Source organism: Mirounga angustirostris, unplaced genomic scaffold (assembly GCF_029215605.1).
Source record: "Mirounga angustirostris isolate CCGP_5_RB_7025 unplaced genomic scaffold, mMirAng1.0.hap1 SCAF_12, whole genome shotgun sequence".
Classification (NCBI taxonomy): domain Eukaryota; kingdom Metazoa; phylum Chordata; class Mammalia; order Carnivora; family Phocidae; genus Mirounga; species Mirounga angustirostris.
This window is the reverse complement of record NW_026991720.1, coordinates 5,434,392-5,448,285: the sequence shown is the minus strand read 5'-3', so window position 1 is coordinate 5,448,285 and position 13,894 is coordinate 5,434,392. Positions and strand designations below refer to the sequence as shown.

The following is a 13,894-nucleotide window of genomic DNA, read 5'->3' as shown; positions in this document are numbered from 1 at the left end:
TGGGTATCCATGTACACAATGTCCTTGGCATCTGGACGTGTTTAAAATCATGGGAAAGATGAGGCCGCCCAAGGAGAGAGAAGGCTCAAGCTGGGCCCTGAGTGAGCCAAGTGGTCACGTTAGGGAGATGAGGAGGGGGGCCAGCAAAGGACCCTGTAGAAGGAGCTCCTAGAGCATCAAAGGAAGACCTCCTCGGTGGTGTTCATCAGAGATGCGCTTAGAACTTTTTCAACCAAATTAAGGCAATTGTAGATACATACTGTTCTGCCATCACTTTTACAATTTGCTGTTTTGAGAATATTCTTCCTTGTCATTAAAGATGCTTTTACAACTTAATTTTTAACAATTGCATAGTTTTCCATTTTAGGGTTGTATCATGATTTATGTTTTTTGAAAGTTTCTTCTAGAATCTTGTCCAGGGTCAAAATCAAATGTACTGGCCTCTATTTTCTGGAAGTAGCTTCTGCTTTTCAGAGCTCAGGACTATTGTTGCTTCTGCTGTTTCCCACATTCTTTCAAGCACATCAGACATTCACCAATGTCTTCCATATACTTTTCTAGCCCTCCAGAATTTAGTATGTTCAAAGTCCCGTGATCTCTCCCATAAAACTTAAGATGCAGTGCTAGATCCGTGCCACCTATTAATCCTCATGATATCATGTTTAACCTTCTGAGCAACCTGTGTGCTTGTTTTTGTCATCCCCTCTTAGAGACGAGGACACAAGCTCAGAGGGTGTGTGTGGTTCCCTCCCGTTACAGCAGCTGGGCAGGGCAAACCTCAGGTCTCCTGACCCAAAGTCTAATGCATAGTGCAGCCTCTCTCTGGCCACTGTTGGTTCTGCCCTCCATGCTTTGGAGACCATGATCCCTGATAGAATAGAGACCAAATGAGTTCAGCAGCTCTGTGTTTTCATCTGTTAAATTTCACCGTCTGTCTCGGGGAGAGGGGGGGGCTCTTTCTTGTTTCTCTGAGCATAACTAAAATCTATTTTGAAAGTTGACCCAACATCACCTGGGAACCTTAGTGCTCGGTGGCTGTTTGCTTTCTTGACACTGGTTTTTCCTCTACCCCTCCTTCATGACCAGTCTAACAGGAATCGGGAATGTAGGTTTGAAGTTAGGCTGACCTGAGTTTGAATCCTGAATCTTGGCAGGAGCTGCGTGAACTCAAGTGACCACATCCATCTGTACCTTGGTTCCTTGGGTGGACACCGTCTTCCCATTTCCCATGCCCTGTGTGGTCCTCCCACTCCACTTCAGGGACCCACTTAGGAGCAGAAAACAGCAGGAGTGGTGCTGTGCTGTTCCAACTCTAAGCCAGAGGAAGACCTGGTGGCCTCCTCTTTTATGCTTTGGGGAGCTCTGAGCCATCATGGAAGAGGTCAGGTTGCCTACTAGCAAGCCCATGAGAAGAATCTACATGGAGAGGCAGGGAGAAGAGAAAGAGGCCCTGCCACCCCAGAATCCCAGCTCAGCCTGGCCTTCCAGCTGTGCATGCCGGGGGCCCCAGCCCCAATGGGCCAGCCAGGCCAGCCCCCAGGTGGGACAGAATGCCCAGCTGAGTCTAGTCAACCCACAGAATTATGACACCTGATTGAATAGCCATTGTTTTAAGCCACTGAACGTTGGGATGATTCTTGAGACATTAATTGTCCACACTAATTGTGAAGTATTAATTAATACAGTGCTTAGCACAATGCCTAGCACACAAGAGCTTAATAGATGAGAGCAACTCTTATTTGACTTTGTCAAGGCCCCAGGTGGTTTGAGAGCTCCTTTGAGACTAACCTCTTGAACACATGCTTTTGACAAATAGATCTTGAGGAGCTATCTGAATCACTGAAGATACAGTAATCTGAGCCATCAGCACCACAACCAGGTAGAATTACCCTCCATTCACTCTCTACCTGGAGATAATAAATTGGCAGCCAGGGGGGTAAAGGCAGATCAGGGGCTGAACCCACTGCCATGATGGTGTCTTGGTTTTTGAAATCTCTGTTGCCTTTAATCAGTCCATGCTAAGGCTACCCTGGCTTGGTGTCCTAGAGACAGGAGCTTCTTGTAGGCTCTGGGCCACTAGGAAGGTGACCTTCCCTTGTGAGACAGGCAGTCCTTCTCTGGAGGACCTGGGAAGATGCGGTTTGCTTTGATGTACAGGGCAAATAGGGTGGAGGGTCTACAGTCTTCATCCAATCTCTTTGTCTCATACAGCATTCCTACTTCCATTGGTTAATTTTTCCATATCCTACAGGTCTGGACAAGAGAGAGGGTGGAACTGGGGTGCCTAATCCAGCTTAGGCTGCTCAAGGAATAATGACAGGTGAAAACTTGCCCTGTCTTAGTCCACTTGAGCTGCTATAACAGAATATTATAGACTGAGTGGCTTATAAACAACAGAAATTTCTTTCTCATAGTTCTGGAGGCTAGAAGTCCAAAATCAAGGCACCAGCCCATTCAGTGTCTGGTGCATGCCCATTGCCTGGTGTGTCCTCCCACAGTAGAAAGGCAGAGGGAGCTCTCTGGGGTCTGTTTTAGAAGGGCACTAATCCCATTCATGAGGGGTCCACCCTCATGACCTAATCATTCCCAAATGCTCTATGTCCATATACCATCACATTGGGATAAAGTTAGTGCCAGAGAAATACTGAAATCTACATTCAAGAGGCATCTAATTTAATATTGCCGACTCAGTTTCAACATATAAATTTTGGAGGGACACAAATATTCAGTGTGTAGCACACCCCAACGAGGACATTGGGGTGCTGATCTCTATGCATCGATGACCCTGGACTTGTCCCCTGACACACAGGGGTCAGGATAAGTCATGCTGTAGTCATATTCAATTATTTTATAATTAATAAGCTAAAACTCTTCCTTCACAATGATAATCTGCAGTTGAAAGCCATTTTCATACACAAGGTGTCACTTTTTTTTAAGGTGTAAGTACATTGAGACTTTGATGCATGCTGGTGGAGGAATGGGCTATTTTCCTTTTCCACGAGCTCACAAGAAAAGAGCAGCTCAGACACAAAGACCAAGGTTGTTATGCTTGTCATAGGCACCCACACTTCCTGGAATGTCCTTTCTTAGTGACCTGGGAGCTGGGGGAGCAGATGTTTCACAAGGAGATTCCAATGAGCAAATACCACTGGAGTTCAAGGCCCCAAACGGGGTGTCGGCTGTGGGATATTCACTGCAATGGCTAGAACAAGGGGGCATGTGGGCCAGGAGCTGGGATGGCGTGTGAGGTCGGAGCAGGCTGCAGAGGTCTTCCTGGGTGATTCTAAAACTTTAGATCTTTATCCTGCAGTCCAAGGGAGGCAACGAGGTTGGAAGCAGGTGAGTGACATTATTTACTTTGTTTATAGGAGAAGAAAACCAATTCAGTTTGTTAAGTTCAAGATGCCTGACGTCAAGAACATAGGAAGTTGAAGAGATGGGCATGGAAGGTGAGGGAATGAAAGATACTGGGATTTGGGGCTGGATTCATTAGCGTAGATATGGTGAGTGATGTGAGGATAGGAGATTAAGGGGAAAGTAGCTAAAGCAAAGACAGCAGATGTGTAGCATGCGTGTCCCCACCTCCCTTCCCCTGCCTGTAGCAGGCCTTGCTGATCGATCACAGCACTCTCTCTTGCAGAGCCCAGTGCTGCGGAAGTCAAAGGAAAAGGATTTCTAGAAGATAGGCTGGTCAACAGAGTCAAATGCTTACTCGGTAAGATCAAACAGGATGTAGACCAAAAACGGCTGGGGGGTTGACATGCAGGAAGGCACTGGAAGTTTCTTACCTCTCTTACAGAAACTGTTTTCTGTTGTTTTAGCTTTATGTTTATATTTTCTTTGATAAAAGTAAACTTGCAGAATTTGAAAATAATATTCACCTATAATTCCACCATGATTGGTAACATTTGGATGCATGTATTTCCAGTCTTTTTTCCGACAAGTGTACAGCTAATATCATTACATACGTGCAGTCATACTGTAGACACAGTTTGTGTCCTGAGTTTTCACTTAATATCATTTCCTATTATTTACTTATCTTCTCTCTTCATGGTTCTAAATGTGGGCATTTTCCAGATTTAGCCATTATAAATAATGGCTTTAATAAACTCTTTTTAACGGGCGCCTGGGTGGCTCAGTTGATTAAGCATCTGCCTTTGGCTCAGGTCCTGATCCCGGGGTCCTGGGATAGAGCTCCAGGTTGGATTCCCTGCTCAACGGGGAGTCTGCTTCTCCCTTTCCCTTTACCCCTACACCCCCCACCCCTCATGCTCTCTCTCTCTTGCTCTCCCTCTCTCTCAAGTAAATAAATCTTTTAAAAAATTAAAAAATAAACTCTTTTTAAAACAATCTTTTAAAAAAATTTCAATATTTCCTTAAGATCAATTTCTAGAAGTGGCCAAAATACTTAAAGATTTTAAGACTCCTGATATAGGGCGCCTGGGTGGCTCAGCTGGTTAAGCGACTGCCTTTGGCTCAGGTCATGATCCTGGAGTCCCAGGATCGAGTCCCGCATCGGGCTCCCTGCTCGGCAGGGAGTCTGCTTCTCCCTCTGACCCTCCCCTGTCTCATGCTCTCTCTCTCTATCTCATTCTCTCTCTCAAATAAATAAATACAATCTTACAAAAAAAAAAAAGACTCCTGATATAATAAAGTACATTTCAGGACCATTTTACTAATTGGCATTGCCACCAGCAGAGCATAAGGGTATTTAAATGAATGCACCATTTTTTACTATCCCGTTGTTGTTTTTTTCTGAAACGATACAAATCCTTGATGGAAACCAGGTTATAGTATAATACCATAGGATATACAAGTGTATACGTGTATATATACACATATATATTGGTATATGTATTTATGCACACACACACACACATATAAATATCAGTATCAATGCAATAGAACCAATATCGGAGCAAAAGACTTTTATCATCCTCCTACAGGATAGTGCTGAGCAAATCCCTTTCTCCCTGGCTTAGACGAAGAGAAAAAGAAACATCTGTGAAGCCAATCGCTGACCTGGTACACTGTGGGTTCTTAAACACCAATCAATGAATGAAAACCTTCTACTAAGACCTACTTCATTCTTGGGGCCCCAGCCACATGATAAAAGTCACATCATCCCAGTTTGACAAAGGAAGGGAACGGAGGCTTAGTGGGGGTAGTTAACTTTCCCAAGGCCATGTAATTAGTAAGTGCTGGCACCCGAATTCACAGGCACAGCCTGTCTCAGTTGAGAGTCTGTGCTTTCTTCCTGTACCGTGAACTACATTGCAGAGAGCGAGCCAGCTAGGCGCACGGAGAGGGGTGGAGCTGACTGCTTTCTGAGGCTCACTCCTGGTTTCCGGTAGCTAATGTCTTGGTGGAGATGCCCCACCCCCAGTAGGAAGCCCATCCTCTAAAGGCAGCCAGACACTGTCCCTCTTCTCTGTCTAGTGTGTTTTATTTATTTTAAAAAGATAATTATTTACTTGTTTGTTTGTCAGAGAGAGAGAGATCACAAGCAGAGAGAGAGGCAGGCTTCCCGCTGAGCAAGGAGCCCGACGTGGGGCTCGATCCCAGGACACTGGGATCCTAACCTGAGCCGAAGGCAGACTTCTTACTGACTGAGCCACCCAGGCGTCCCTGTCTGGGTGTGTTTTAGAAACATTTTAGCTTCTGAGCGCTCTCCCCAAATCTGCATGTGTTCACCACCCCAGGAGCTCTCTGAACCCTATACTCTGGGGGTTTTATGGAGGCTTCATCACATAAGTGTGATAGATCACTAAGTCCATTTCCAGCCCCTCGTCCCTCTCAGGAGAGTGGGAGGCAGGGCTGAAAATTCCAAGCTTCCAACGACTGCCATCACCCAGGGAATTCCAAGGAATTTAGGAGTTCTGTGTCAGAAGCCAGGGCCAAAGACCAAATATTATAACAAAAGATGCTGCTGGTGTTCTTATCACTTAGGAAGTTACAAGGGTTTAGGGAGCTCTGTGCCAGGAACCTGAGGCAGAGACCAATATATATACGTTCTGTTATCTCACGGGGCATTAGCCGGACTTGTGGGACAAAAGTCAGCTCTCAGATCATAGTTACTATATGATTGTGTAACAAAAACCCTTTACTGATGAATTGGGCAGTTGGGAGCCTTTTTCTGAGAAATTCTGGAGGAGCAGGATCTCTCCCCATGATAAATCTTCCTTTGAAGAGGCCCTTTGTTTACTCTCCTAGAACCTCGATCTAAGAGCTTGCTTGGAACCAACATCCAAGTCACTCACGTATGGGCTGCAGAATCTACCTTCTGTTTTTGCAAATTCAGAGATGCTCGATTTGCACTCTTCCTGTGGTGGTTTTCTTTCCCCTTGCTTTTTCTTCCCTTTTACCCACTGTTTCTCAGGTGGGAGCAGTGTTCTGTGCACCTTCAAACTTGTGCCCTGCTGAGTTTGGGCGGCAAGGAAGGAAGCCACACTCCGGGACCTCAGCACAAAGACCTCACTGTTTTTCCCTCACTGCGCCTTGGGCCGCTCGGTGGCTTCTGTGACCCCACTTACCTGGGACACTTTGAATCACTGGGCGGTTTCTCACGTTTCCTCTTTGGTTTCTGTTGGTCACAGCGTCTCTTGGTGATAACCCCGAAGGGGCCATGTTTGGGGGGAGGCAGGACCAGACGTGATTGGACCCGGAGCCAGACTCAGCTTCCTGAGTTTAGAGGGGAGCGCAGCTTCAGCCTGTCCGCACCTCCCCCCCGAAGGGCCCAGTGAGGAGACAGCTCGACAAGCTCCAAATCACACTGCTTTGCAGCTCAGCTCCATCCTCTAGTGGGCCAGGATGACCCACTTCCCTAGTTTAGAACCATCCAGAGCCTTTCCTGGATGGAACACGGCATGTTTTACCTGAACAGAAGAATTTGACTCTCCCCAGTTGTTTCTCTCCATAGCATTCATCTTTCCATATTTATTTTTAAATCGTTATAAAATATACATGAAATTACCATTTTAACCACTTTTAACTGTGCAGTTTGGTAGTGTTAAGTACATTCACACTGTTGTGCAACCATCACCACCATCCTTCTCCCGAACCTTTTCATCTTCCCAAACTATAACTCTGTCCCCATGAAACACTAATGCCCCATTCCCCTCCCCCATCCCCGGCAGCCACACTTCTACTCTCTGTCTCTAAGAATTTTCTGTCTCTAGGTACCTCATATGAGTGCAATCACACAGCATTTGTGACTGGCTTATTGCACATAGCAGCACGTCCTCAAGCTTCATCCATGTTCTGGCACCTTCCTTTCGAAGGCTGGATACTATTCCATGTGTGTATAGACCGCACTTTGCTTCTCCATTCGTCTGCCAATGAACACTTGGCTATAGAATTAATTCAACAAACATTTTCTGAGTGCCAGTGATGTATCCGGCACGGTGCTTGCTCCTGGAGATAAGATTGCTACTGAGGTAGACTAGGAGGTCCCCACCCAGAGGTGAAGAAGCATTAATAATAATGGCCAAAAGTAATGGCAGTTTCTTTCAAGTTCACAGAGACACCAATGACTATTCCTAATTTATGTATCCTCCACAATTTTTAATAAAACCTTTGGCACCTGATTTTAAAAATGAATAAGTAGGAGCGCCCGGGTGGCTCAGTCATTAAGCGTCTGCCTTCGGCTCAGGTCATGATCCCAAGGTCCTGGGACCAAGCCCCACGTCGGGCTCCCTGCTCAGCAGGGAGCCTGCTTCTCCCTCTCCCACTCCCCCTGCTTGTGTTCCCTCTCTCGCTGTGTCTCTCTCTGTCAAAATAAATAAATAAAATCTTTAAAAAAATAAAAAATGAATAAGTAGCAGAGGGGTGCCTGGGTGGCTCAGTCAGTTAAGCATCCAAGTCTTGATTTCGACTCAGGTCTCAGGGTCCTGGGATTGAGCCCCACATTGGGCTCCATGCTCAGCAGGGAGTCTGCTTGAGATTCTTTCCCTCTCTCTCCCCCCCCGCCCCTCCCCCTCTAAAATAAATAAATAAATAAATAAATCTTTTAAAAAAATGAATAAGTAACAGAAATATTAATAGAAAAGCTTGCAAATCACTATACGTACTTTATGTCTTTGAGGGGGTGCTCCTAATGGAAAATTTCAATCACAGCCATAAGACGATGTGTTTATCACCACTTGGACTTCTGTAGCTACAGTGACAAGAATAGCTATGTCGGTATTTCTCGGTGTTCCATGAATAAACAGCAGGAGTTTCTGGTTTCCCGTGCTGTCCCAGGGTAACAGCCCCCGAGCGCCTGGCCACAGGCTCCCAAGGACACCGTGTGTCCCCCCTGCTTCTGCACCCCACTGATCTATTTTCCTCTTGCTGCCCTGTGCTTCATTCTCTGCAACCATCTCATGAAATCGCATGTTTTAAACACTGTTTGGTTTACCGCCGCATCCTGCGATGTGTCTTCTTTACCACGAGTGGTTGCTGTGTAGATTTCTGAGCGTGTTAAAAGTGCCCTGCCTCAGCCAGAGGAGCTCCAGCAAAGCTGCCCAAGATGCTGTGCGTCCTCATAGAAGTTTATACAGCTACACATCTGGTTGCTGAATTGTTCTAGATCTCCCTCTTGTGGGCCATCGACGAATAAAACACACCAATTATATCTAACAGATGGGATGAAGAATCTCGTAGATGATAAGGAATCAATTTCTGTGAATCCTGTGAGTTGATTGGGACCTTTCACTGTTTTTATTATGAAATGTGATAAATCTATAAAAAGTATGTAAAGAATATGAAAATACCCATGCACCCCCACACCAGCTTTATGAAATCTTATTTTGCTGCATATGTACTGTAAATCTTTTTTTTTTTTTAAACTAAAATAGAAAAGTTGGGCCCCTGTGTACCCTCCCTTTCTGCACACGCCTCCTCCGTCAGGTAACAGTTACTCTGAATTGGTATTCATCACTCCCGCACATATTTTTATATTTCCCTACATACATGTGTGTCAAGACGGTACAAACTATTGTTTTTCACCTTCTCAACTTCATGAGGGATGCTATCACACTGGGTGTCTTCTTTACAATTTGTTCTTCCCCTTCAGTGTAATACAGGTAAAGTGTATCCTTGTTATTCCTTTTCTCTCATTTTCCTCCCGTCTATTTTTTTTTAAGATTTTATTTATTTATTTGAGAGAGAGTGTGCGCGTGAGAGAGAGCACAGCAGGGGGGAGTGGGAGAGGGAGAAGCAGGCTTCCCACGGAGCAGGGAGCCCAATGTGGGGCTCGATCCCAGGACCCTGGGATCCTGACCTGAGCCAAAGGCAGACGCTGAACCGACTGAGGCCCCCAGGCACCCCTCTCCCGTATATTGCTGATCGTATGAATACCACGGTATATTTACCGATTCCTTTATCTGGTTTATTAGGTTGTTTTGAATTTTCCCCACAACAAGCAAGGTCGTACCCAGCATTCTTAACTCGCCTCCTGTGTATTTCTCTAGGGTACATCCTAAGGGCAGATTGCTGGGTCATCATGTTTGGTGCACATGTGCAACTTTTCTCCGTATTGCCAAGTAGCTCTCGAAAGGATCGCACTATTTACAGCCCCCTACCTTCCTGTCTCTCTCTCATCTGCCAGGTGGCAGGAGCAATCCCCACCACTAACTGAGCACCGTGTTAGTCATATTAGCCGCCTTAGCGAGAACGTTCTCCTTTAGTGATGACAACAGTCTTCTGAGGCAGGCATTGGCCTGTTTACAAGAAACCAGAGCAGTCCAGGAATCTGCCCGAGGCCACAAGATAACAAGCTGCAAAGCGGCACTAAACCTGACCCAGAGCTGTGTGCAAACACCTGTAAAGAGTCCCGCCCTCCCCTCCCCCCCCCCGCCGCCCCCAGGGTAGAGAGGGATGGAGGGAGATGCCCCTCCCACAGCAGCCTGTCCATCTGGTTGCTGAGAGCTGAAAGAGAGAAGAAAGGATCCACCATTTAAATTTTTTTTTTTTTTAGCGTTTGATAAAATTCGATGGAAATTCTTTTTTTTATTTTATTATGTTATGTTATTCACCATACAATACATCATTAGTTTTTGATGTAGTGATCCATGATTCATTGTTTTCATATAACACCTAGTGCTCCATGCAGTACGTGCCCTCCTTCATACCCATCACCGGGCTAACCCATCCCCCCCCCCCCCCTAGAACCCTCAGTTTGTTTCTCGGAGTCCATAGTCTCTCATGGTTCGTCTCTCCCTCCAATTCCCCCCCACCTCATTTTTCCCTTCCTTCTCCTAATGTCCTCCATGCTATTCCTTATGTTCCACAAATAAGTGAAACCATATAATTGACTTTCTCTGCTTGACTTATTTCTCTTAGCATAATCTCCTCCAGTCCCATCCATGTTGATGTAAAAGTTGGGTATTCATCTTTTCTGATGGCTGAGTAACATTCCATTGTATATATGGACCACATCTTCTTTATCCATTCATCTGTTGAGGGGCATCTCGGCTCTTTCCACAGTTTGGCTATTGCGGACATTGCTGCTATGAACATTGGGGTGCATATGGCCCTTCTTTTCACTACATCTGTGTCTTTGGGGTAAATACCCAGTAGTGCAATTGCTGGGTCATAGGGTAGTTCTATTTTTAAATTTTTGAGGAACCTCCACACTGTTTTTCAAAGTGGCTGTACCAACTTGCATTCCCACCAACAGTGTAAGAGGGTTCCCCTTTCTCCACAACCTCTCCAAAATTTGTTGTTTCTTGCCTTGTCAATTTTTGCCATTCTAACTGGTGTAAGGTGGTACCTCAATGTGGTTTTGATTTGAATTTCCCTGATGGCTAATGATGATGAACATTTTTTCATGTGTCTGTTAGCCATTTGTATGTCTTCTTTGGAGAAGTGTCTGTTCATGTCTTCTGCCCATTTTTTTACTTGATTATTTGTTTTTTGGGTATTGAGTTTGAGAAGTTCTTTATAGATCTTGGATACCAGCCCTTTATCTGTAGTCTCTTCAATAAATGGTGCTGTGAAAATTGGACAGCTATATACAGAAGAATGAAACCTGACCATTCTCTAACAGCATACACAAAATAAACTCAAAATGGATCAAAGACCTCAATGTGAGACAGGAATCTATCAAAATCCTAGAGGAGAATATAGGCAGTAACCTCTTTGACATCGGCCACAGCAACTTCTTTCAAGATTCATCTCCAAAGGCTAGTGGAACAAAAGCAAAAATGAACTACTGGGACTTCATCAAAATAAAAATCTTCTGCACAGCAAAGGAAACAGTCAACAAAGCAAGGAGGCAACCCACAGAATGGGAGAAGATATTTGCATTTAATTTTTTAAATTATGAAAGTCAGCATACATACACAAGAGCATACGTAACACGAATGTATTAGTAAGGAAAAGCAATAAAATGAACCGGGGGTAAGAAGGGAGAAAAACAGAAATTAAGACATCCAGATACCTACGGGGGGAAAACACATCCCTGTTAGAAAATTATATTGGAGGGCGCCTGGGTGGCTCAGTTGGTTAAGCGACTGCCTTCGGCTCAGGTCATGATCCGGGAGTCCCGGGATCAAGTCCCGTATCGGGCTCCCTGCTCGGCGGGGAGTCTGCTTCTCCCTCTGACCCTCCTCCCTCTCATGCTCTCTGTCTCTCATTCTCTCTGTCTCAAAAAAATAAATAAAATCTTAAAAAAAAAAAGAAAAAATTATATTGGAAAAACTGTTTTTTTTTAAATTATATATTAGCTTTCCCTTCAATTACGAGGAATCAGTGATCGTTTTATGACGGAAATCTGCTTTCCCCTGTGCTTGGCCGAGCTGACTTCAATCCAGTGTGGTGATCGTATGAATACCACAGTATATTCTGCAGAGATGGCGAGGACCATATTACCAGAGGTGACAGCCTGGGTAGCTGACTGGAAACAAAGAGAAAAACAGAAATGTGAGGTGAAAGAAAAGGAGACAAGGGAAACGTATTCTATACAGCTGCTCTCTGCTCAGCCCCTTGTAGAGCTGTGCATCATGTTTTGTCTCTTGGTTTTGCACAGTTTCTAAAGAAACTTCCCCCTTTTATTTTAAGTAAGAAGGACTTCAGTATTCCAGAAATCAACGGAGCCTGATATTTCATCGAAGTTTGGACATCTACTTACAGGAGAAAAACGCTAGGGTGCTTGTCTGCTTTTGTTTTGGTTTTAGCCTATATATTTTACAAAAATATGTCCATTGTATATTCGAGGTTTTAATGTTTGCTTTAGTTAAAAAGAAAATGACACCCGAAACAGAGCAGTCGAAGCAAACCAGAAGTGAATGTTAACAAGCATTACAGGAAGTCGACAGGAAGCCAAAAGTGTGGGTATGGAAATGAAAAACTTTTCAAAAAACACATCAAGAGCATAGCTGGTGAGGGGGTAGTTTTCTTAGCATAAGTCAAAGAATATAAATCACTTCATGTACTTTTTTCCCTCAGTTTTTTATGTGTCATGAAATACATATGACATAAAATTTATCATCTTAGCCACTTTTAAGTATACAGTTCAGGGGTATAAAATGCATTATGTATCTCCATCTCTGCCATCCATCTCCAGAACTCTCGTCATCTTGTAAAACTAAACAAGAACTCCCCGCACCCCTCCCCGTCCCTCCCCCAGCCCCTGGCAACCACCTTTCTACTTTCTTTATGATTTTGACTACTCTCAACATGTAAGTGAAATCATACAGTACTTGTCTTTTTATGTCTGGTTTATTTCACTTAATATAATATCCTCAAAATTCATCCATATTGTAGCAGGTGTCAGAATGTCCTTCCTTTTTTTTTTTTTTTTTTAAGATTTTATTTATTTATTTGACAGAGAGAGAGACACACACAGCGAGAACAGGAACACAAGCGGGGGAAGTGGGAGAGGGAGAAGCAGGCTTCCTGCCGAGCAGGGAGCCCGATGCAGGGCTCGATCCCAGGACCCTGGGATCATGACCTGAGCCGAAGGCAGACACTTAATGACTGAGCCACCCAGGTGCCCCACGTTATTCCTTTTTAAGGCTGAATAAGATTCCATCATATGTGGATAGCACCTTTTGCCTACTCATTCATCCACTGATGGACACTTGGGTTACTTCCATGTTTCAGCTATTCTGAATAATGCTGTATAACAAGATTCTTATTTTCCATGTGAACGGAGCTACCCACATCAGAAGTCTCCAAATAGTCTATTTCTCATTAAATTATTAATATTTTGAATAACTAACCTTAGGGCCCTAGAATTTATGTAATTCTCATCTTTAGAGCATCTTTGGCAGATATTCTTGGCCTCTCAGAACCAAAGATTATGATTTGGGTTTTTTTTAATTAATTGAAGACGAAACTGATTGTTCACTCAAGAGGCCATTGATAGACATCTACCAAAAGCAATTTTGGTATTATTTATCCAGGGGAACTGGTCTCATTTGGCCAAATCTATTAATAGAATTTGAACCAATGTCTTGAACAATGTCTTCTTCCCTACTGGAGATGTGAGCCACTCTGGGATAGGGATTACAGATGCTTTCTTTGTGTCCCTGGTATAGAGTACCACAGGTCTCAGGACACAGTGCCTTTAGCTACTTTAACCAGGAGGTAGGTACCTAAAGATAAAAAGCATCTTCCCCCACACCCAAGTATTCACATCTTGTCCTTGCTTACACATTCCTTTGTCTTGTACTAAGTGTTATAACCTTGAATCAAATAAACAAAACATTGGTTTGTGACAGAAGCAACCAGCACATGATCTACCAAATAAGATGGACCTCCTTGGATATTAGCCAAAGGAAGTTCTCTGTCTGGCATTTATTACCAGATTCTCCCTTCTCCCCAACTCCACAGCCCCAGCCCTGGGCCCACAATAATCCCCCACACTCTAAGACAGCGCGCCATTAATTTCTAGAGGGAACCTCTCAAG

The 13,894-nt window shown here is 44.3% G+C and overlaps 1 long non-coding RNA gene across 1 annotated transcript in view; it reads left to right on the top strand.

Moving 5' to 3' along the window:
* The window catches only part of LOC123835153 (uncharacterized), a 47,156-nt gene extending 42,874 nt beyond the window's left edge, over window positions 1-4,282 (top strand). The window contains exons 8-9 of the long non-coding RNA XR_010406695.1: window positions 3,369-3,449; window positions 3,641-4,282. This is a non-coding gene — a long non-coding RNA (uncharacterized LOC123835153). The remainder of the gene's footprint in view (window positions 1-3,368; window positions 3,450-3,640) is intronic.
* Window positions 4,283-13,894: the final 9,612 nt, after the last annotated feature.